This window comes from Bactrocera neohumeralis, chromosome 6, assembly GCF_024586455.1.
Source record: "Bactrocera neohumeralis isolate Rockhampton chromosome 6, APGP_CSIRO_Bneo_wtdbg2-racon-allhic-juicebox.fasta_v2, whole genome shotgun sequence".
Classification (NCBI taxonomy): domain Eukaryota; kingdom Metazoa; phylum Arthropoda; class Insecta; order Diptera; family Tephritidae; genus Bactrocera; species Bactrocera neohumeralis.
This window is the reverse complement of record NC_065923.1, coordinates 74,619,952-74,646,232: the sequence shown is the minus strand read 5'-3', so window position 1 is coordinate 74,646,232 and position 26,281 is coordinate 74,619,952. Positions and strand designations below refer to the sequence as shown.

At 37.6% G+C, this 26,281-nt stretch overlaps 1 long non-coding RNA gene across 5 annotated transcripts in view; it reads left to right on the top strand.

Moving 5' to 3' along the window:
* Positions 1-26,281, top strand: part of LOC126761174 (uncharacterized) — a 951,325-nt gene that overhangs the window by 431,771 nt on the left and 493,273 nt on the right. For 2 of the 5 annotated variants that reach the window (XR_007667327.1, XR_007667330.1), the window contains one exon: positions 10,930-10,985. The exons of the other annotated variants lie outside the window; for them this stretch is intronic. This is a non-coding gene — a long non-coding RNA (uncharacterized LOC126761174). The remainder of the gene's footprint in view (positions 1-10,929; positions 10,986-26,281) is intronic. 5 annotated transcript variants of the gene reach the window in all.

The following is a 26,281-nucleotide window of genomic DNA, read 5'->3' as shown; positions in this document are numbered from 1 at the left end:
GGCCAATGACATCGATGACATCTGCGTCTCGGAGAGGTCCTTTCCGATCCGGACGGAGCTTATAGTGCTCAACGTCAGTTTACACAGCCGTGTTAGTTTTGTGTCATCGATTGGGGCATTGGGTTCATCATCTCCTGGTTCAAGAGTATGCTCTTGGTCGGGCAATGGAACGTCTACTCCATCGTCATCGATTGGGGCATTGGGTTCACCATCTCCTGGTCCAATAGTATGCTCCGGTCTTGAAGCCTTCTGTTAGTCGCCGTATCTTTTCGTAGAATTTTTAAGCCTTACCCCTGTCGGCTAGTTTATTAAGCTCTTCGTACTCACGCATTTCAGCCTCTATCTTTTTTTGTCTGCAAAAGCGTCTCGCTTCCCTCTCCAACTCTCGGCATCTATCCTATCCCGCACGTATTGTGGTCGATTGTAACGTTGCTAGGTAGGCAGCCTGTGTTATCTCCACTGTGGCACGGCACTCCTCGTGGTACCTGCTGTTCTTAAAAGGGATATGTAACAGAAAATATAACATTCGATAGAATGTCGTAAAGGTTTAGAAACGATGGGATATAGAGGTTATATGTGAATCGATATGACAAGTTCTGGGCATCGTGAGTTAGAGCATGGGTTCTCTCAGCTATATCTGGTCATCAGATTTACTTCTTCAGATGTCTTATAACTATAACATACAATATCCAAAAACATCTCCTTTCACTTGATATAAAACAGGTCTCAAGCTATCGCAGTCCCTCAAAACTGCTTATAAAATGTTGTCATACAAATAAGTATGTATGTAACTATATTTCGATAAGTACATATTCTGCAGATCACCCTCGCATACTTACTCTAACTATTGGCATATCCCATGAAGGCGACCCCACATATTATCAACAATGTCAGTGTGAAGAGCTTGAGATGCAATTGAGTACCTGCTATTTACATATGGTAATCCTCTACAACTATTCATTACACATATTTATTTATAGTTAAAAGCAATGCATTTAATAAGTATAAAAACGCACACCTTTTCTACACAAAACCTGGTAAATATTACTATCTTTACAAAACATATTTACAGGCACGCATGTTAAGCCTTTAACTAAGTACAAGTACCTATTGATAAGCCCAAGATTATTTACATATATTTACACTGATATGTTGTTGTCTTAAGTGCAGAGCAAACATCCCCCATTGCTTACACCCACTCGAATAAACAAATAGAAAATCAAGCGTAAACATATTATATGTACATATCGCTGTTTGTGTGTGTGTATGTATAATTTTTATTTTAAAAATTTTTCATATATCAAAGTAAACATTATGGCATACTTAAAAGCCCTTCTCATCGATATAAAACGGTTTATTAATGCAGCTTTGTTTTTATAGGTGTTTGTGTGCGTGTATATTACACTCGTATGATGTTTATTTACATACATGCATACATAGTATATGGATTTATGAAATTGCTTGAAAATATTTACACAGCTGCATGGTTTCCGAGCAAGACACCCTTCAATTAGAGAAAATATTATTTTCAAATACATTTAATGATATGTTATAAATTTCAATATTATTTCAAAAACACATACTTACATACATATTCTCAAGTAATGAAGAGCAAAAGCAGTGCTATTTGCATAATTTTACATATTATTTTTGTTTTTTATACAAAAAACCACCACGAATCTCTCCAAAATTGCGAAGCTAATAAGCAGTTTGGTGCGAACTCAAAGGGCTAACTGCTCCCTGTGGTACCAGTTGGAAGCCTCCGGTCAGATCTCGTAGTTTTTGGTACTACCAGTGGAGCATCCATCAAACTCAATAACAAGTGACCTTTGTCGCTTGAACTTCTAATGTCTTTTCATTAGAAGAAATCTCATTAAACGTCTACGATATCAGTTCAAGTTGCGTATTATAGCACTATTTCTGTCAAAACTATGCTGAAATTTCGACGCAAGCCAAATAACAGACATAGTGCATATTGGATATTAGTTGCCTCTGACCGCTGGGAGAACCTCAATGTTTAGAGGTAGTTCAACGTGTCTACTTCCATGCCCGTTTGGGCGTCAATTTCCTACTCTCTCTTCGTTGCTGAATGCTGTTGGACATTCACCATAGCAACGGTCTTAAAGATCCAATGAAGCAACCTCTCAAATATCTGATATTACAGTAGCCACGTTGAGCACAAGTCTCAAGTATAGCTCACTTCCAGAACTATCCAACCCCAGCTACCACTTTCTTATACAGGGAAGCCCACCGTTCGTCAGCACACTTCACCAACTTGTGAATACCGTGGTGACAGCCCGCAGTTCTACATCTTGAAGGTGACCAGGGATTTCTCTTGACCACATTAATGAAAACCGCGGTTATAGCAGCCGCGACCCGCTTCAACTGCTCGTGGCAGGTAGCTATATCTTACCTGCTACGACCCCACAGTTCCATTGAGTCGTCCCGTTAAGCAATTTCACTGAATGTTGGTGCTGCTCCCGTGCGAGGCTTCCTGTCGAGGGAGCACTACCTTTTATGCGGCCTGTCTGTCCTTTAACCGTAGATTAGTACTCACTCAATCCCACTCATCTGCCATCCACGGTGCCATTCGGTGGTCCATCTTTAACTTCCTAGTTGCTATCGCCCGCTTTCAACCCGGGAGTTTTTAGCGTTTACTGTGATTTCCGACGGTACCATGAATCTATTAGAGGTTACTCTGTTGGTGCTGATGATTCCGCTTCCACCTCCACCTTACATATCCAGCCGCCAGGCTTCTGCTGTTTGGCTTGTCTTTCCTGGGCGGTAACTGCGCTTTCAAAAGGAAAGAGAAGGCGATTCTGTCGTGTTATTTTTGTTCAGTATTATTTGAGATTTCAACATGGAAAGACTTACGCCTAAACAACGTTTCCAATTTTATTACAAAAATCCACGTTATGTGTATTATAGGCGCTTCGCTCAACTTATGGTCAACATAATTGGCCTACTGAGTGTACCATTCGCAACACAATCATCCATCTTGAAACCCAGCATTCATTATTGGATAATACTCGACTGAATAGATCCCGTCCAGGACGCAGTGAAGAAGACACAGCAGCCGTAGCTGAGTGTGTACAGGAAGACCGTGGAGAGTCGATTCGGCGCCATTCGCAGCAACTTGGACTGACGTATGGAGCGACGTGGCCCATTTTAGGTCGACATCTTAAATGGAAAGCGTACAAAATACAGCTTTTGCCAAAACTCAACCTTCCCACGCGACATCGCTTCGCTCTATGGGCTTTTGAAAAGTTCTAAAAAGATCCGACGTTTTCGAGCCAAATTTTGTTCAGCGATGAGCTCCATTTCTGGCTCAATGGGTATATGAACAAACAAAATTGCCGCATTAGGGACGAAGAGTAACCTAAAGAGATTCAAGAGCTATCATTTATTCAAAAAAACAACAATGGTTTGGTGTGTTTAGTGGGTCGTTGGAATTTTCGGTCGATATTTATTCAGAAATGATGCCGATAAGAATGTAAAACTGATGTGAGAATAATCAGTTATTAAAATGGTATTATACAAACAAGAACAAAGTCCCTTATAGAAGAGTCACTTGCAAAATGCAACAACGCCAAAACTTAAACATTTCTATAATAATTTTTAAGTTTTTAACTGTACCAAGCATTACCTCACTGCCATAAGCATGCAATCATATCTAAGAAGATACTATATTATTTCAAGTTATCACACAGCCAATGCATGATTCTCCAACTCATCGCGGTCGATTTACTTAAAAAGCATTAAAACTGAAGTCTAATGAAAACAAGTGAACAACAACAATAACAATGGGCACAAGAAAACAAAGCACTTTGAAGTTGTGTAAAATGAGCCTTCAGCACTTCAAGAAAAAAAACACGAAAGCACACACATACATACATACATGCATAGTTATGTAAGTAATCGAGTTGCGATAATGGACGCAGCGCAACCTTCGAAAAGTAATCAGAACAACAATAAACAAGAACATTTTTTTTTGTTTTTACCAAAACGATGAGTAATCATCAATCATACGATCTATCATGGCTGTGCTGGGCTAGTTGTTGGTTGTTGTTGTTGCAGTTCGTTCTTACTGTGCCATTCTTTATTTGTATAGTTGCGCGCTCTTGTACGCCGTTGCTGTGACGATTGACGGCATGTCTGCCCGTCTGTCTGTCAGCTCAGTCCAGCGCTGAATACGCTCGGCCGCTTGTCCGCTTGTCCGGCGGACTGTCCGTCCGCGCGTACCTTCACCAGCTCATTTTATGTTGATTCGTTAATTTATTTGTTTGTTAACTCACCGTTTGGCACGATCAATCAAGCTAAACCGATTGAATTGGTCGAGAGCGACGATGGTGGTGTCGGTGGTGCAGTGGGGACGGACGGGGCGTGCTGGTTGAGTGATCGCGCGTTCTATTGAGCACCTACTCACATATGTCCGCATGTGTGCATGTGTGTGTGTGGGTATATAAAGCGGCTTACGTGTATTATAACTAACGCGGTGATTATTCACCGCCTTCGAAACGAATCGATTGATACATTTAACCCGCCACATAGCTTAAAAACGATAATAGCAGGCACAACAACAACAACAACAATAGCAGCAGCAATAAACAACAATAGCAAGCATACAACGGAGACAAGCCAGCTAGCGCTTTGGCGCTCCACAATCATTTTCGCTTACTTGAAGTTAATTATACTGCTTAAAACACACACACACACATACATAGTATATACATACTAACACCTTACTGCTTCCCGCATGCTACCGCCTTAACTTCACCGCACATTCGTTCTTTGCACACCTCACTCGTCCGTGTACAGCGCTCGGTAACTCTTAGTCAGCCCGTCAGCTTGTCAGCTTAACCGCCGCCTCACCGCGTCAACACCCGCGCCACCTAGCAATTGCGGCGCGCTGCGTGCTGTTGTGCCGTCAGCATGTCTGGCCTGCTTGTACTTGGCTGTATGGTTATAGTCTCAGCCAAGTCGACGGCGTTCCTAGCCGCGCGCTGGGACTTCGCCGCTGCCGCTAGTACGCCAACTCTATTCTACATTTGAAATTAAGCACATAGAGATACATACATATGTATTCTCGTAAGTCTGGCGCATGCATGCAAACAATTGCTGCTTGATTACATATACCGTTCACAAAAGCCTCAGTTATTCATCTTGTTGCTGTTGTTGCTACTCTTAATTCATTTTTTATTCTTTTATTTACTTTTTTCTTATATTATGAACCTGCAAATGGTGATGATTTCATCGCCACTCACTTACGTTTCCCTTAAATCGCAGTCGTTTAAGCCGCACGGAAAATGTTTGTAATCCATTTAGAGCTTGCCTACTTTTTTAAAGAAAAAAACACAGAAACTATGTTGGCCGCGGCTACGTCTTAGATGGTCCATCCGTTAAGTCCAATTTTCGATGATTCCTTCAAGCATTTCGGCTGGTAACTGGCGAATGACATCACGCGTGTCCAAAGTCTGAATCGAAACGGAATTGTCCGCATAGACTTTAGACTTTACATATCCTCACAGAAATAAGTCTAATGGTTTGATATCACACGATATTGGTGGCCAATCGACCGACCCAAAACCTGAAATTATCTGTTCACCGAATTGTTCTCTCAATAAATCAAATGATTGTTGAGATGTGTTAGAAGTAGCGACTACTTGTTGAAACCATCATTTTTGAAGAAATATGTACCGATGATTCCACCAACCCACAAAACAACACCAAACTGTTGTTTTCTCTGTATGAAATGGCAGGTCTTGAATCTCTTCAGGTTGCTCTTCGTAACAAAGATACAATTTTGCATCTTTACATACCCATAGAGCCAGAAATGAGACTCATGGATGAACAAAATTTAGCTCAAAAACGTCGCATCTTCTTGGAACTTTTCAAGAGCCCGTAGAGTGAAGCGATGTCGCTTGGGAAGATCAAGCGATTTCAGTTCTTGAAAAAAGCTGTGTTTTATTCGCTTTCAATTTAAGGTCTCGACGTAAAATGCGCCAAATCGTTCCATACGTCAGTCCGAGTTGCTGTGAACGGCTGTGAATCGACTCTCCATGGTTTTCGTGTACACTCTCAGCTACGGCTGCTATATTTTCTTCACTTTCTTCTTTCTTAATCATGCACCAGCATATCTAATAAATGAACTATCTATATCTATTAATATATGATCTGTAGGAAAACAACTGGTTGCTGTCCGATTGATTTTAGACGAATCTCCGAGGAGTAGTATTGGTCAGCGCAAGAAGTCTCGGTTGGAACTACATCAACACAAAGAGGCATCATATTATTAAATCTTGTATCCAGAAGCCACGAAGTTTTTCACATTCAGAGAGAAGAAGATCCGCGTGACGAGCTGGCATGCCCGTCTGTTCGTCCGTTTTCAAATACGCGATTTAGTCCCTCAGTTTTTGAGATATCGATCTGAAATTTGACACACGTTCTTCTATCATCAAGAGACTTTTGAATTGTCGGAAACACCAATATCGGCCCACTTTAGCTTATAACTGCAATACAAACTGCACGATCGGAATGAAGTCCTTCTATGGAAAATGCTTTATGTGTTGAGGTATCTTAATGAACTTTGGCAGACATTATTTAAGCAATAATCTCTAAATCTCCGAAGAAATTTTGCAGATCTGACCATTATATCATATAGCTACCATAAAAACTGACCGATCACACTCAAGTCCCTGTATGGAAAACTTTTACATTTGACAAGATATCTTCACGAAATTCGGCGAGAAATTTTCTCAAATGAAACGCTTCAATATCAGAAGAAATTGTTCAGATCGGACAACTACAGCATATAGCTACCATACAAACTGGCCGATCAAACTCAAGCCCTTATACGGAAAACTCTTTTATTTTACGAGATATCTTCATCACATTTGGCATAAATTAATATCAGAGGCATATCTACGAAAAAATTGTTCCGATCGAACCACTATAGCATATAGCTGTCATACAAAATCAACGATCATAATTAAGTGCTTATAAGAAAAACTTTTTTAGTCGACAAAATATTTTCACGAAATTTGGCATGGTTTATTATACAAAGCAATTGGATAACTGTTAAACAAAATATGCAGATCGAATCACTATAGCATGTGGTAATGTCTCGATCTACACCTAACCCATTAACAACCTTTTTTCGGCACACTAACTCCTGTAGGTCATTTTTTTCGGAGAATTTTGGATCACAGTGAGATTTATTTCGGAGAGTAACGATTTTTGCAGCTTACTCATTTGATGCCACCGGTTGACTTTTGCTCCTAAGAGTCTGAGCAGTCGCTTCCGCGCTTATTGCTTCAAATACGCCAGCGCCATTTCAACGTCTCTACTAATTTTTCGCGGCTGGTTTAAGCAAATTGTGCTGCATAACATAACATTAATCGTTCTGACTTGCCAATTCTGATGTGTGTGATTTTATTTTTTTTCTGCGCATTGTTTTTATTTTGCCAACATTGCCAAAGCATGCGAATGGGTAAGCAAGCTAGCGTGGTCATATGTATGCAGGTGTGTGTGTGAATGCGAGTATAAATGCATATTATTAAGTGCCAAGCATAGAGGTACTGTTTGTTTTCACCAATAAACTGACAAGTGCATGCGATTCGCCTCAACACATGCATATATAATGTACATACATATGTACGTATGTGTTTTAGTGAGTGAGTGTGTGCGTTGATTGCGTCTGTCGGTCATTTGGACATGCAGGTTTTCAGGTGAGCGCATAGCCCATAATAGCGCATTGTATATGCATGCACTCACAAATATATACATATGTATGCATGTAGGTGCATGTTGGGCTGTGTGCGTGTGTGGCTGCATGCAGGCTCTGCTGTTGGCGCAACTCTTGCTTGGCTTGGGGTTTCATGTTATTCTTTAATTAGCGTTTAATTTTATGTTATAAATAATGCATTACATGTTGTAATATTCTAGCCATGTTGGCTTTGTCAGTGCTAGCTGTTTGCTATTATTGTTGTAGACCTGCAAATTAGTTATTATTTCAATATAAATATAATATAGGCGCTGCACTTTACTCACACTATGTGCTAGTTGCTATTGTTGCTGTTGTTGCATTATTGGCATTACTACAAAGTTGCTTTGCGGTTTTTCATGTTGTACAATAGTTCAAGGTTGATTGCTGTGTACCGCATTTAAAGCGCTGAAATAAATCTAATTTTTACTGTTACATATGCCGCTGCGGCAAGCGCTTCTGTGAATGGGAAAAGCTAAAAATAATGATTTCTTGGAAAATCTAATTACAACAAGAAAAATTGCTAACTTCGCCTGCACCGCAGGTAGCATACAGTTGACAAATACAAAATTTTACATATAAGCACTCAATTTTGATGGTTAAGTTTGTATGGCAGCTATATGCTATAGTTATTCGATCTGAACAATTTCTTGGGAGATTACACAACTGTCTTGGAAAATAATGTATGCCAAATTTAGAGAAGTTATTTAATCAAATAAAAAAGTCTTTCATACAAGAACTTCATTTTGATGGTTAAGTTTGCATGGCAGCTATATGATATAGTTGTCCGATCTGAAAAATTTATTCATATATTATAGCATAGTTTTGGGCAATAATTCACGCCAAATTTCGTGAAGATATCTTGTCAAATGAAAGACTTTTCCATATATGGACTTGATTTTGGTCGGTTAATTTGTATGGCAGCTATATGCTATAGTTATCCGATCAGAACTATTCCTTGGTATATAGTATCGTTGTCTTAAAAAATAATTCACGAAAAATTTTGTGAAGATATCTTGTCAAATAAAAAAGCCATCCATGCAAGCACTTGATTTCGATCGTTCAGTTTGTATGGCAGCTATATGATTTAGTGGTCGGATCTGGGAATTTTCTGCAGATATTGTAGCGTTGCCTTGGAACATAAGTTGTGATAAATTTCATCAATATATTTCTTCAAATAAAAAAGTTGTGCCTACAAGAACTCAATTTTGCTGGTGCAGTTTGTATGGCAGCTATATGCTTTCGTCAACCGATTTCAAAATTTTTTGAAATGTTATAGCTCTGTCTGTGACAGTAAGTTAAGTCGAATCTTATAAAGATATCTTGTAAAACAAAAAAGTTTTCCTAACAAAAACTTGTTTGTTATCCTGCATTTTGTACGACAGCTATATGTTATAGTAGTCCGATCAAAGCAATATACACGCAGAATATATCATAATCTTGTATAATTATCTATATAAAATTTTGCGGAGATATCTCGTCAATTAAACAAGTTTTTCATACAAACACTTAATTTCGATTCGTCAGTTTGTATGACAGCTATATGATATAGGCATAAGATCTAGTAAATTTTTTCAGTTATTATATTGCTAGCTTGGACCGGTATTCACGCCAAATCTAGTGTTGATATCTTCTCCTCAAATAAAAATATTTCTCATACAAGTAAACGATTTTGATACGAACTTTCCTCCTTCCACGTAACGCTGGCAAACTTAGTATACCCCGTTGAGTGCACAAATAACAGCGCTGCAGTGCAGTGTATCTCCGTTTCCGCTAATGACTAATAAAAAAAACAAATGCCTGTAGAAAATGCGCTTTTTAGCCTAAATATCTGTCAAAGCTGCACATTTAACCTTCATCAACCGCTGGTCCTGAACTCTACGCTTTCCTAGCATTTTGACATTATTTAGTGCTTTCTTCTACATACTGTCAAAACCAATTAGTATACGAATTTTCTTTGAAGTGCTCACACATACACATACATATATAATAATTTATTGCCTCGAATTTATTGTAAATCTTTCAATTTTACTGCACAAAGCACTGCATATACTTATGTGCATACATATGTATGTATGTGCATCATATAAACTGTCATCATACATACTGACAAATGTGCCACATGCTGCGCCAACCTTTTTCTCTCACGTCACTTTGTTGCAAAATAGTAATTAACGGGAAATTGTGTGAAATTTATTGAAATTGTCATTAGCACGAAAATACTATTAAAATAATTTTTCTGCGAAGGCACTTTCACTTCGAAAATAGCACCGAATTTTGAAGCGTAGAAATTTAGTAAATGTGTGGCTTTTATCTAGTGTTAAAGGCTTTAAAAAAAATTTGTTGAAGTGATATTTTTTTCCCAATAGTCGAAAGACTTTTCATAAGCATTTTTTGGGATGGGCTTCAGCCCTTTCAGTGAATTTTGTTTAATCTCCTCGATCGACTGAAAACGAGCTCCACGGACCAGCAATTTCAGTTTGGGGGATAAGAAAAAATAGCATCGAGACAAAGCTGGTGAATGCGGTGGTTGCTCGATGGTATACATTGCGTTTTTGGCTTTAAAATCGGTCACAATCGTGGCTCAATGCGATGGTGCATTCAGCGTTATAGGCACGAGTCGTGCAAGAGCGCGTCTCACACCCAAAATATCTACCAAAATCATTCAAACGGACTTGCGAGAGATCTCGAGCACTCTTAACATCTCTTTAACTCTTGCCTGATGATTTCAAGCAACGTATCTTTCACTGTTTTTAATATTTTCATCGGTGAAAAATTGAGAAAAAAATTTAAAATTTTTTAATATTGATACTTTTTATTGATCCCGCGAGTCTCTATGTTAATAAAAACTGGTTGAAGTCTAAAAATATATATTAGTAGCTCCAAATTTCTTCTACATAAATGAATGTTGCCTCATACAGCCATTGAAATTAAGACTTAAGCGACATATAAATTCCACATTTAATTTAGTTCCTTATAACTACTTTAGCATTTATTTTAGAAGTACTACCTTATTTTCCTATTTAAAGCATTTTTATGCCCTTATGCACTCAAAATCCTTTCTTTTACACTTAAAAAAACTATTTATACCTTTCTTAAAAAATATATATACATATATTTTATAAAGGTATATCATCATATTCATAAGAAAAAATTGTATTTTATAGAAGTACCTCATCATATTCAGTCCACTATTAACTATATCTCTTCATTCTTCTTCCAGGTATGTACAACTTATCTCGCTGTTTTCTTATACACAGGTAACTAAATTACATTTACTAATACCTAAGTACATAAGTATGTATGTATATAAAATTTCAAACAAAAAGCAAAAAACATTTATGCTGATCAGCTGAGTGTGTTGCATCTCTCTTTTCCTCAACTGCATCAACTCATTTCTACAAAATCACTCAGTGCGTTGAAACTACTCGAATTGTTACTCAATTTTCAAGCACTCAAAGAGTAAGTGATCACGTTCCACGCTCTTAGTCATAGGAGCTAGGCGAGCGTTTTGCTCGGAAGATCTGTTAATCAGCACTCTTCATTGGATAGAACTTTTGGCTCAAGAGCGGCTGTATTTGAGAAGCGCCACTGTTCTAGTACAGCATATTGCTCTAGTGATTTGCTATTCAGTACTCTTCTATTATATAAAACTCTTCCTCATAGAAGAGCCTCACAACTGATCGCTTTTCTATGTAATCGTAAATCAGCTGTTATACCTAACTTATGTACCATATGAGGTGCATAGGATAGGTTGTAGCTGTATGCTTATGATATATTTACAAGATAATTGTTTTAACTTTAAAACTAGTTCATTAAAGTTTTATCATTAATATACTTTCATGTATATATTAATGACAAAATATTATAGATTCAATTGGGTAGTACAAATTTGGGTATCAGTAGTATAAAATTTACAGAAATTATTGCAAATGTTTGGAAAACTTAGCTCTAATTCTCTACTCTATTGATCGCATTTTATGAAAAGCATTTTAAACTCCTTCAAATTAGCCTCGGTAACATCAAAATCTTAAATCATTTTAATTTTTATCTCAAACTATGCAAATGAAAACAGTTTTCTGATTACGATCAACTGCTGCTCTTTAAATTTTCAGAAGCAATTAACTCAATTTGCATTAAAGATATTCGAGTTTAAATCAACGTGTTCATTTGAGCAATTTTGATTGTTGCAGCATGTTACTCTTCGTGTTTACAAAGCAGTAATAACAGCTGAGCCGATCAGCTGCTTCTTATTTTCCAAAACTAAAATGCATTTATGATCAAAGAGTTAAGGAGTGTGGTCTGCAAAAACAGAGCACATGAAGTAAATTAGCTATTCTCTGCTAAGAACTAGCAAACAATCGTTTGAGTGTGTTTTTATGTGTAGCAAACGATCGTTTGAGTGTGTTTTTTCTGTGTAGCAAACGATCAGTTGAGCATGGTTTTTATATGTAGCTTATGCTCTTCGCTGCAGAAATTTGTTATATGCTCAGTGTTTGTGATTTACTCTCTTCATGGTTCACTCAATTTATGTGATTTGCTCTTATATTTGGATCACTCAGTTTATAAGAATTTCTCTTCTTTTTGTGCTACTCAATTTAAGCAAGTTTCTCGCCTCAAAACATTTCTCAATTACTCTGTGTAACCAAATTTCTCTGCTGTACAATTCAGCTCATTCATGTTTCATCAGCTCATGTACTTTATATACTATACATATTTATGTCGATATAAATATGTATATTTGTGTATATGATTTTATATTTCAACTTTAATTGTTTTTCTACCAAATCTTGGCGGTTCCTCTGCACTGAAGATATAATTTTTCTATTTTCGGCTGCTGTCGGCACAAAATAGACTTTCATACGGAAAGGTAAAAACAAAGTAGAAAAAATATATAGATTTTAATCCGAGAAGTTAAAAAAAACGAAAATCAAAAAATTAGCGGACTATACATATGTATGTATGTACATACAACGGCAGTTTATGTACAGGTTTATTGGGAAACTGTTTGGAATTAGCTAAAGATAAGTTGAAACAAGCCACAAATTACCGATAACAGTAGAAAACGATCAGAAAATAAGACTTTGTTGAGATTTATTAATGATTTCAAGGCTGATTCCTTAACGTTTAACCGGTTTATTTTGTTGTATTTTAGTTTCAGTTCTGCAAATCTTTTTGTATAGGCCCCTACCATTTCCACTTTACACCCAGCTTCATAGACAAAATATTTCGTCGAGGTGGAGTACGGAATTACTTCATTTCCAATATATAGTACAAGGGAATATATGTAAGTATGTAGCGTGTTTATTAATGTTAATACGATCGATTAAAATTCCTTGAATGCCTTGTATCTAAAGCAAATATCAATAATCAAAAGAATATATGTATGTATCAAGAAATATCTGTAAGAAAATATCGATTAATTTTTTATACCCTAAAGCGGGCAATTTAATATACATACGACGTTTCTACCACCCAAAAGGAAACGTCGTAGACTCAAAACGATTCCCTCAATTTTTGAGATATTGATTTGAAATTTTGCGCAAGTGCTTTACTCCTTAAGAAACTGCTTCTCTGTTGGTACCACCGTTATAGGAGTACCACAGCATATAGCTGTCATACAAACTAAACGATCGAAAGTTAGTTTTTGTATAGAAAACTTGTTTATTTGTCGAGCTATCTTCACGAAACTTCTCACACATTATTTTTCGAAACCACGCTACAATATCTGGAGAAATTTTCCAGATCGGACAATTATTACATATAGCTACCATACAAACTGAACGATCGAAATCAAGTTTTTGTACAGAAAACTTTTTTATTTGACATGATATCTATAAAAAATTTTGCACAGATTTTTATCCATTGCAAAGCTACAACATCCGAAGAAATTGTTTAGATCTGATCACTATAGCATATAGCTGCCATACAAACTGAACAATCAAACTCGAATCCCTATATGGAAAACTTTTTTATTTGACAAGATATCTGCACGAAATTTTGCATATAGTATTTTCCTAGGCAATATCTGTAGAAATGTGTCAGATCGGACTGCTATTACATATAGCTGCCATACAAACTCAGCGATCAAATTCCTGTCCTTGTGCGAAAATCTTTTTTATTTGATAAGATATCTGCACGAAATTCGGCACATATTATTCTCCAAGACAACGCTACAATATCTGTAGAAATTTTCCAGATCAATCTGCTATTACATATAGCTGCCATACAAACTGAACGATCAAATTCGAATCCCTGTATGGAAAACTTTTTTATTTGACAAGATATCTGCACGAAATTTTGCATATATTATTTTACAAGGCAACGCTACAATATCTGTAGAAATTTGTCAGATCGGACCACAATTACATATAGCTGTCACACAAACTTAGCGATCAAAATATAGTTCTTGTATAGAAAACTTTTTTGGTTGAAGATAAGTATATCATCACCAAATTTGGTATAAATTATTATCCGAATCAATAGTGCAATCACCGAAAAAATTGTGTAGATCGGACTACGATAGTACATATATATATAGCTGCCATAAAAACTATTATTATTAAATAGTTGGTGCAACCGAAGTTAACGTTTTTTGGTGTTTTTTCATAAAGAAACCCAACATTTTGCTGTGGCAGCAAGCAATTTATGTAAATATGTTCATGCATACTATGTTTGTAGAAGTGTAGAACTGATATCTGAATCCTGCTTCCCCTAAAGGTGCTCTATACTTTTAAATACATATGTATGTATGTATGTATGTACCAACATTAGTACCTACTACTACTTTTACATTTAGTTTCCAAAACACTAACAATTTTTTCTAAAAACTACAAATAAACCAAAAAACAGCAAAAAACACAAAATTTGTACGTTAGAAAAATTATACGATGCCATTAAAGGTCTCCATAAATATGTATGAGAGCGCAAATATGAAACATCGCTAGCATACAAATTAGAGAGTACTCTGCGCCCGCTACACATCACCATTTACTTGTTGTGTGTAAAGGTGTGCGTGGTTGTAACTATCCACTATGTATGTGTGTGTATGTTAGAATACCATTAGGTACCAACTAGCAAGACGAAAAGCAGTGCTTCATCAACATAATCGACAAGCGATCGCGCAGCCACTAGTTTATTAGTGCTGTTGTTGTGCGTTGCTTATTGTTTTTTTCATTCCTTGTTGTTGTTGCTGTTTTTACTGTTGTTGTTGTACTTTGCTGCTTTTACTGTCGTATTGTGCCCCAGCTACCGGTGTTACCCGCCTACTTGCCGCGGTTCCAAGTCGCGGCCGCACAAAACCCGCTTTCTATGTACACCAACAAGCAAACGCACACACATGCAAGCATACGTTGTACAAGCAAACACATCAAATCAACCTATTTGTTTGTTGTTTTTGTGTTTCTTGCTTACTTGATCTTTTTATTTATTTATTCTTTCCCATTTTTTTTTTGTTTTTTAGTTTTGTGTGCAGCTCTTAAAATTTTTTCATCACGTTCTTCTATCTGCCATTATAGCCTATTTTTATTGTTGTTATTATACATGCATACTCGTACATTTTAATTCTTTGCCTTAGCCCGGCTGTGGTTTCTTTGATTGCTACTTGTGTTGTTAGTTCGTGTGTTTTTCTTTACTTTTTTGAGGGTTTTTGTTGTTTTTGCTGTAGTTTTTTGGTTGATTTGTGCCACTTTACCTTTCTTGATTTGCTTTTATTAAGCGTCGTTTCTCTCATTCTCTGGCTATTTGTTTTGATTTTTCGTACAAAATTGTTTGGCCCGGCCACGGCTGTACCCTCGAGCCCTTCCTCGGCAGCAGCGGCACAGCGACAGCAGCAGCAAAACTACTTTTGTATGACTTCATGTATGTATAAGTATGTTTGTGTGTGTGTGTCTTGATTGCCCGTGCGATCCCCAAAGCTGTGACGAGCTAGTCCCGTCCGCTTGCTGCGCTTTTGTGACTTGAGTGTCTTGCTTGCTTTCTTTCTTTTTTGTTGTTGTCGTTCTTTGTTGCGCGTGTTGGGTGAGCGGCCGCTGGGGAGGGGCGCTGGCGACGATCGCCATGGATCGCTGTGGATCGTTGGGTTGTTGTGTTTGTTTGGTGCGCTTTTTGGCTTTGGCTTTGTTTCATGGGCACGCTTATCCATATATGTATTTGTATGTGTATGTATGTATGTATGTAAATATGTCTGTATGTATGTATCTATGGCTGTTGTGACACAATGTCGGTTGTTTTTGCTTGCTTTTCCCACTGTTTTCGTTGTTTTTTTCTACAGCTTTGTTCGTTGTTTGTGTGCTTGTGCTTTTTGTTGTCATTTTAGGCTGTGGTTTCTTCATGTTGCCCGTATTTCGGTAAGCGGTTTCAGCATACAAATCACAATAATAGTGATGTAGGTACCCTGCAGTGAAAACGTGCCAGCTTCCAACCGTTACTATTTTAGCTTGCCTGAACTTGTACGATGAAGGTTGACAAAAAGCGTAGAACTTATGTAGTTCTCCAGCGGTTTTTATCTGTATCACATCATCAACGTCGGCGCAGTATATAGCTTTGATTGAAAAAATGGTCGAAGTTAGGTTTGGTTAAGTGTGGTTAGGGTTACAAGGTCTTTCAGGAATCTGGGATCTCACTTGGTCTCTATTAGAACCCCGGTCCATTGTAGTACTCCAAACTTCTATATAATTGCCTTTAAGACACTCAGAAATCGAGGAAGCACTTTGAGTCGGTCACAAATTTGTTGAGACGGATGGCTAATGTCATTTCCGGCTATGTCGCGTTTATGTCTTTGGTTCGCCGAAAGTGCAATATCGGCTCAATATATGGGTCTGATCGAAAAAATGGTTAGTTTATGTTGATAAATCTAGGTTAGGTTAGATTAAGTATGGTTAGGTCAAGAGTCTCTATTAGAGCCCTGGTCCATTGTAGTACTCCAAACTCCTATATAATTGATCATAAGACACTCATGAATTAAGTAAGCGCTTTGAGTCTGAGTAATGTCATTTCCGGCTATGTTTCGCTTATGTCTATGGCTCGCCGACGCTAAGACTGCCGAGTTGTGTCAAACTCAGTCTTGCAAAGTATGTTTCCAACTACCACTCCACCATACAACTTTAACAACGTCCGATAAGTTTCCTTCAATTCGTTTTTTATTAATTTTTTCTATCCAGCATACATCTTTTCACTCTCCAAAGTTCAGTTCTGAAGTTATTTGCGCGTCTGCTTCTTCTGCTTTTTCTTTGGCGCTTCAACCGTCGGTCGGTCTGGGTCGAGAACATGAAGCTTTGCCTCTTTGTTTTGCGAGTCAACGCCAATTTTACATCCCAAGTGCAGATGGGTCTCTTTTGGTTCTTCATTGAGTGTGTGGGCATCCGTGCTTTCATTGTCCACTCATAGATTTCGAGTCGAAGAGGCTTTTCGCTGGAGCAACATATTTCATGTGAACGACATAACCTAACCAGCGTATTCATTGAACTTTTATGCGGTGAACTATTACCATATCGCCGTAAATCTCATGTGAGTACAGTTCGCGGTTCCATCTTCTTTGATACGGACGTCTCTAAAGATCTTGCGAAGAACTGTACTCTCGTATGTTCCAAGCGACAGTGATGATGAGAGACTTATAATCGTAACATTTGTTCGTCGAGTGGGGGATCAGCTTCTTAATTGCCTACCAATCCCCACACCATCCCAAAGTTACCTCTGTTGCCAGAAGTTACTCTACGCTTAATCTCCTGGCTTAAATTATTGGTGTAGTTTATGATAGTTCCGAGATATAAGTATGTACAAAGTCCCTAACTTTTTCAAATTCATAGCTGCCAACAGTGACGTAGTTTCCAAGACCGCATCTCACTCAGAGATGTTCACGGTATTCGGCGCGGACGCAGAAGCAGGTATTGAGTATGTAGCTCAACTGTGGCTGGATACCCAGAGTAACTACTACATACCACACTAGGATAAAGTTAATGAAGTTTGGGCAAAGAAGCCGCTTTAGCTTTTATATATCTGCACCTTTTGCTATAAGACAAATTTTCATTTAATTACTGATCTAGGAATTGTAGGTTATGGTAACTATCCAAGCCAGCAATGCAGTGTGGTGGCTCTTGTAATATTGTTCGGGTAGATTGATAGGTTCTTCATATCTATATAATCGTAATGAATATAACCAGAACTCAAACAGTTTACCAGAGCTCGAAGCAAACTTCTGGCATCAAAATTGTGTTAAAGTTAAGATTTTGCTTCAACTAAGTCTTGTTTCTTGCTTCTTCTAAAGCTTTTGCTTCCATTAAGTCTAGTCTCTTTGGTTGATTTGCATGTCGTTTGCCAGCTGCGTGGGCGCGACTTGCTCGTACATTGAACTGTTATGAATTTTGTTATGTTGAACTATTTGACGCAACTTCGCGCTCAAGCTCCGCTGCCTGACCGCGTAGAAAGTGCCGCAGTGTTCGATTTCCCTGCAGGGTGCACCTTTGTATACCTTTTCATATATGTATGTACATATATGTATACATATATAGATATGTATAAATGTATAAATATATGTACATATATGTATAAATGTATCTATATGCGTTTGTATGTGCACACACATGTGGAGACCTTTAGCTGTGAGATTTGTTTTGGTTGGCTTCTCCATTTCTGCTGCTTGTTTACAATTTATCTATCTCTAAAGGCAAAGGTTTCGTTATTTTGATTTTTTACATGTCGCTTTTTTTCAGTTAATTGCTTGCCAAGCCGTATGTGTGTGCATGTAATGTGCATACAAATTTATTTTTTTTAATTTTGTTGTTTTTTCGTGAAATTTTCTTCTATTTACTACACGCTTGCCTTTCAGGTTCTTAATTTTTTTTCGATGTACTTATTTCCATCATAAATTATTTGCCTTTGCCTGTGTTGTTTACGCTGTTGTTATTGGTTTTGTAGGTATTTGTTTTTCTTTTTCTTTGTATATTTTTTGTGTTTCTTTTTTTCGTTAACCACGCGAGACCTCGCTGATCTCTGGCTGTCGCTTTGCCAATATGTGCAGGATCAAGCTCAGTTGTTTTCAGCTTAGTTTGATACTGGATATTTTTGTTTTTGGTGTTGTTCGAGGGCTTGGCAATAAGTTAAACTTTGATTGTAATTCATTGCTTAGCGCGTTGCGGCGAAGGTTTTGCAGAAGCCTATCATTTGTAGGGCAATTTGGTTTTGGTTTAAAGTTTTCAGTTTTTGATTTTGGATTCTAATGTTTTTTTCTGAGACGCTGTGATGTCTTTTAGTCTGGGGATTAGAAAAAAGTATGTTTTAGGCATTTGTATGGGATTTGGTAAATAGGCGAAACGCTGGTTTACTTTTGTCAAATTTAGACTTTCTTAAACTTTACTGCGCCCATTTTAGAACTCTATTTTATTAGAATAACTGTTAATTTTTTTTGTGTTTTGGTCTCATATGAAAATATATAAGTATATATATAGTTTAGGTACATAGGTGGAGGGCTTTCTATTTACTTATATAACGAGTGATCCTAGTAGAGGTACTTTTTTTTTGACAGATCACGTAGTAATGAACCTCGAAATGGATCATCCTTATATCGAACCTAGCAGAGAGAAGATATTTCGGCGCCTTTGAAATAGAGGGACAAAGTTTTGTTAGATATTTTGACCAGATAAAAATCTCGACCGAGAAATTGGTCTTTCCTAGAACTAGTTAGGTAAGTAGAGTAGATGTCTGACGACGCACCTAAGCCTTTAAGTGACCCATTCTTAAACCTACGGCATCAAAATCACCTCACTGTATTATGATCTCTCTGAACCAACCGATGCTCTTGATGCAGCTCATCAGAAAACTTCGACCATTGGCTGCTCTTGAAGAAGTCTATTGGTCGAGCGTGGTTAAGAGAGAACGTAATGTAGTGAAGGGATTTTATGCATCGACCAATGGGTCCCCTGCAGAACTTCATCAACAGCACAAGGTGGTTCATCAGGAGCACAGGTTGCGACTGTTTTCCTATACTAAGTCTTGCATTCGTATAGAAGATGTTCTCGAGTCTCTTAGTTCTCGACCAACAGATCTTCTGATGAACTTCATCAAGAGCACGGGGTGGTTCGTCAGTTGCACAGAGTGTAATTTTTTCCTATACAAAGCTTTGTATTCGCATAGATTATGTTCTGCAGTCTCTGCTTCTTCTGCCTCTTAACAGCTTCTACAGCAGTCATTGTATGGTGTTCCCAGTCCACTCACGTGTCTTCTAATTAACGCTTTACTACATCGAGCTGCATCTATAACATGTTTGTCATTTAAATATCTAAAAATTTCCAGTGGCATACTTATATGATAGATTCCCTTTTTTCTAAGTCTATTGTATTGTTATGCCTGCTCTGGCCAGTTCCTGGCTGCAGTTCCAGGAATATTACTATATCCTGAAACCTATTACATATTTCTTGTTAAATAGGCTTCTAGATCCACGAAGAGATGAAGACATTCTTTCAATATTTCTCTTGAAATCGTACATTCTTCTTCTTTATTGGCGTAGACACCACTTACGCGCTTATAGCCGAGTTAACAACAGCGCGCCAGTCGTTTCTTCTCTCTTTTCGCTACGTGGCGCCAATTGGATATTCCAAGCGAAGCCAGGTCCTTCTCCACTTGGTCGTACATTAGTGATTTCAAAGCCGCTTGGCTATCTGCATTTAACAGGTCAACTGAAAAGTCCCCGCTCACCTAGAAAAACACATTTTTTGAGAAAACTCGTTTAATTTATTCAACCTAGTTCCTTCAAGTTGAAGGGTGGGTCACCAACTTTTCGATACCATGTTTATAGTTCAATGTATGCTTTGCCTCAAAACAGAACTCAGTTTCGGCGATCACCTCTTCATTCCACGAAAATTTCTTCACAGCGAGCGTTCGTTTGAGATCAAAGGAAAGGAAATAGTCGTTGGGAGCCAGATCTGTGGAAAATTGTGGATCACGACGCTATGCGTAGTCCAATGCATGGCTTTTTGCCATCGTTTCACTCACTTGTGACACACTATATTGTCTTAGTGAAATAGCACTTTTTTTCTTTAAATGCAGCCGTTTTTCGTCCTCAAACGATCCAGTAACGCTATGTTAAAGCCGCTGTTGATGATCCTTCCTCTTTGTGGAGAGTCTATTAAAATTATTCCATGCGCAGGCCAAAATACAGACGTTTTAATCTTGCCAGCCATTTGTTTTCTGACACTTTGGACCGCGTACATCGTATGCAGTCCAATCGGATGACTGTCGATTGGACTTCGAACTGAAATGATGGATTAACGCCAAAACTCATGTTTATTATGCCTGAACATCGCCAAACATTGCTACGAATTCTCAACTCGTTATTGTTTTTGGTTTAAAGTGAGCTGACGTGGTTCTCACTTTGCACAGAGTTTTCTCATACCCAAATATTCATGAAAGATGTGATGTACACGTTCAATTGATATCTTTCGAGTGCCTGATATCTCGAACAGTTTCACTTTTCGGTCATCCAAAATTATTTTGTGCACTTTTTTTGATGTTTCCGTCGGTGACAATCGCGTTTGGATGTCTACTAGGTTCATCGTCTTCGGCGTCTTCGTCACCATGTCTAAACTTTACATACCAAGCCTTGATGGTTGATTTTGCTGAGGCAGTGCCCGAAAACTCGTTATCATGCCATAGCAAAAGTCCTCTCGCAGCCATGCTGCTCGCCCAATTCAGCAGCTAACGATTTCTTACTGCCTCCAGCCCTCAAATATCCCCAAATTCAGCAGCTAACGATTAACCAGCCCTCAAATAATCAACACTCTACGTTAAAGTTGAAAGTACTTGAAAGCATTAATTGAGTTGCTCAGCAAAATAGTCGGTTATCAAATAATCCCGTTATAAAATTTAGCACCGAAACTTCTATGAATATTTCAAAGTTCGGCAGTTGAACTTCTAAAATACAAATAACCAAGTTTTATCTATGCAGAATGCCAAGACCAACGGCAGAAGTACAAAAGCAACGTATTTAAATGCGTGAAAGTTGGAGATTTTAATATTTCGTAATTTTAATAGCAGTGAAAATATTTGTCCACCCACAACTCAAGTAGTGCCAAAGCGGCAGCACGACTCACGCGTATCTTTCAAATGACCTCAAGCCACGTCTGGACGTCTTTGAAGTTGTTTACACATCTTTTAACTAACATAAAAATAAATGTGCGAGCAAAAATAAAGTTTACAAAGCGAGGGCCAGCAAGAAGACTGCGCGCATATATGTTAGTATGTACATATATGTATGTATGTGTGTGTGGCATGGTATACAAGTGTACAAATAGACACTATAATATATATGTATGTATATATTGCTTGTGTTTGTATATTTGTAAATCACCTATGTTTGCACAGAGGAAGTGCCAGTCAGTCAGCAGTTTGGGCTGTGAGCGGGTGCCGGCGCGGAAGACGGCGCGCACAGCAATGAAATGGAAATTAAAATGAAAATTGAAATTGAATTTTGTTTGTTTACAGCTTTCGTAGGCAAAAACTTTTGCCAGCAACAGCGGCAACATTGAATGTAATGGGAGGCGGTACAAGCGGGCTGCCACACTGCCTATTTGGCCTATAAGTTTGTTTATATATATGTATGATACAAAAACATATATACATATATGTATGTGCGTGTGTGTGCCCAGCACTCGTGTAAACAAACACTCACGGCTACACTTTTGGACGGACATTTAGACTTGAGCGTCTAAAAATAATGCGAAATGTTTATACAAAAGTGCATTTAACTTGCCACAGCAGTAGCAGCAACAGCTACGCTAGCGGAAACAACAACAAGTGCAACAAAAAAGCTTTCACTAATGAATATGGCAGCATTTGTTTAACGGCATTCTATGCCGTGGCGGCCCAAAACAACCGACCAACCACCCACCCACCAAACGTCTGTAAACACTCGCCTCACAATGTGCCACATTTGTGTTTGTTGCTGCTGCATCAACGCGTGGCATATGTGCCAGCGCTTGTGTACATTTTGTAAATTTATACAAAAGTTGTTTGTAATTTTTTGACACTGACAACGCTGGCAGCGCACGAGCAATTACCTCGACTTTTGTGTTGCAAGTTGCAAACAACCGGTGCAGCAGCAAATGAATTGTGTGGCAATGCATACATATGTACATATATACATAAGTGTTGATGACGGCGTTTGTGTGCCTGTGTGCGTTTGCAATTGTTAAAAGTTAGTTTTTTTTATTTTTTTTTCTTAAAAAAATTTTGTAAATTGCTTTTTATGTAGCTCACGCGCTTGCTTGGTAAATTTATTGTAAATTAAAATAGTTCTTGAGCTGTTTAGACAAAGAGACCGAAACTCATATCGTCGTTCCTCGGATTTCGACTCCGCCTTTTTGGCTTCTTCCTTCTAGCCAGAGTGGAGGCAGCAGCATCAGCAACAAGTTTGTTGCGGTTCTTGATGAACTCCTGGTTGGTAGCAACTTCTTTGAAGTCCTTACCTATCTTCGGTGTTTCCAACTTAATCACGACTTATTTGAGGTTAGTTTTAGGCCTTCTCGCATAGCAAGCTCTTACTACTTTACGGAGATACGATAACCGCATGCCTTCCTCTTCAGCGCTTTCTAAACAGTTTCAGTGGAAGGCATGTGCTCCAACGGCCAATTATTTCAAACTTAAAGTTGTATCTCTTTATTAATCATACGAAGTATGGTTTATGGGTTGACTTGATGAATGTATGAAGTTCGACACCAAAGTTCAACTATCAAAACGCTTAGTTCTATACCACTGAATGATGTCGACAAGATCTTTCAGAGCTCTTAAGGTTACTATTTCATCAATTAGTGCTCAATTTAGTATTCCCGATCGGGTTATGAATTTACAGTTCAGAAAATATAGAACCTTACAGAACTCTTAGGGATCCGGTAATCCGGTAATTACCGATCCAGTTAATGAATTAAAAACTTAGAAAATATATCTTAGATACCTTTTTGTTGCGAGATATTGGTCACGATGGCCGCACTGAATTCTTAATCACTGAGTTACTTCGGGAAGATCTCTCCGAGCCCTTCAGGATCACTATGCCATCTAATTTAGGACTTCCGATCGGGTTATGAATTTAACATTCAGAAAATATATCTCGGATTTGTGCAAACTGATCGATCAGAATCAAGTGCTTGCATGGAAAACTTTTTCATCTTAGAAAATATCATCATGAAATTTTGCAAATATTATTATTCAACACAACGGTACATTTTTCGAAAAAAACGTCCAGATCGGACGACTATAACATATAGCAGTCATATAAAGTGACCGATAAATAATGAAGATAAATATATGTTAGTACCTTTTTAAGCTATAAAAAATACAACTGTGAAGGGTATCATAGCTTCGGTGCAGCCGACATAGCTTCGTTGATGTTTTTTCTTTCTGCTTGTTCTTTTGCGTTGATTTGAATTAAAGCGCACATCCTTGTTGCATGCGCTCACTTAGGCCAGCAGAGACACTTACTCACACACATACACATTGAGATGGGCGTGCGTTTCATGCGCATTATTAATAAATTGCATACGCGCTTCGCAGTTATGACTAATTTCTTGCCACACTCTATGTTGCATGCAACAGGACTACAGCAAGTGCATGCGTGTAACACACAAGCACACACATACATATATTACATAAAAGCATATTTGCGTGTAAATTCATAGAATATACAATACAGACTTATGTATATAAATAGGCACATACATACAAACATTTGTTTTTTTTGTGGCTGCCACCGCGACTGCCACTGCTCATACAGAGTGGAAAAGTACATTTAGTCATTCGCAGTGTGGCTGTGCCATTAATTAATATTTGTGGGGGGCCACAAAGCCACAACAGAAAACTTGTTGCCACAACTACTTTGCGGTTGGAGTGTAATCGCTAACATGCGATAGGCGCACACACAAGTGTTGCAACTAGTATAACTGTGGATATGCGTGTGCGTGTTTTTTGTGGTGTTTTGCGTCTTCTTTGAATTAATTATAAAATGAATAATATGGAACCAGCAAAACAGCAAAAAAATGCTTAACAACATACAGCGAATTAAACTAGCAATTGCTTTCATGCCGCGCAATACGAGCCATTGCAAGAACTTTTTAACTGTGTGAGCATGCCTCAAGTAAGCATACGTGCTTATACATATATTTACATATATATACATATATTTATACGTATAAATATGCTCTGTGAACTTATATATATATATGAATAAAACGAGAGGCTTTAAGGTATAAATATGCTCATGTAGGTAACTGAACTTGTGGAACACAGTATTTTATTCGAACTTGAACTTGTGGAACACCAGTATTATGAGAGAACGAAAGGCTATTCAATTATTATTCTGAGATTGAACTTGTGGAACACAGTATTTTTTTTCGGAAGTGCAAAGTGAACGAAAGGCTTTAAGTTGGTGATCATAAAAACTTTTTGATGAACAAATAACTTATATTGAACTTGTGGAACATCACATATTATTCGGAATTGCAGAGATTGAACTTGTGGAACACAGTATTTTATACGTAATAGCTGAGAGAACGAAAGGCTTTAAGGTGGTGATCATAAAAACTTTGTGAGTAACAAATAACTTATATTGAACTTGTGGAACACAGTATTTTATTCGGAATTGCTGAGATTGAACTTGTGGAACACAGTATTTTATTCAAAACGATTTTTATCGATCTATCGGTCAAAAAAGCAAAATAAGTATCAATAACTCTCCAAACGCAAATGTTTGGTAGTAATTTGACAATATTTCGCTGCAAATATTTAAATTTTTTAAAAAGTCTCATTTCGTCAAATAATAATTTTCCTGCTGGATATCATATTTTTATATAAAATCTGTGTTTTGTACACAGAGGAGCTACTTTGTCATGGATTTTTGTCGAATTGTTGCATGGAAATTGCATATAAGTAAGACAAATCCCAGATTTAGTTCTATTTCTAGGCAATTTTTCTTTGAAGATTTCTGGATTTTCTTTTGAGATTTCTTATACGTTATGCTTTTCAGTTTTTCACAGCCTTTGCTTCGAGAAATTAACTAAATGGTGCGAAATTTTTGATATTTTCCTGCGTGTTTCGATTCATAAGCTCGTAAAAGTTAGTTGTACATCACTTAGTATTTCCAACGTTTCCAACTGAACGGTCAAAATCGAGTCCTTGTATGGAAAACTATTTTATTTCAATAGATATTGCCACAAAATTTAGTATAAATTATTATCCAGGATAATTATGTAATCTCCGAAAATTTTTTTTAGATCAGACTACTATAGCGTATAGCTGTCATACAAACTGAACGATCAAAATCGAGTCCTTGTATGGAAAACTTTTTTATTTGAAGAGATATCGTCACCAAATTTTGTATGAATTATTGCCCAAGCCAAAATCATAATCTCCGAAAAATTTGTTTAGATCAGACAACTATAACATATAGCTGTCATACAAACTGAAGGATCAAAATCGAGTCCTCGTATGGAAAACTTTTTTATTTGAAGAGATATTGTCACCAAATTTGGTACATAT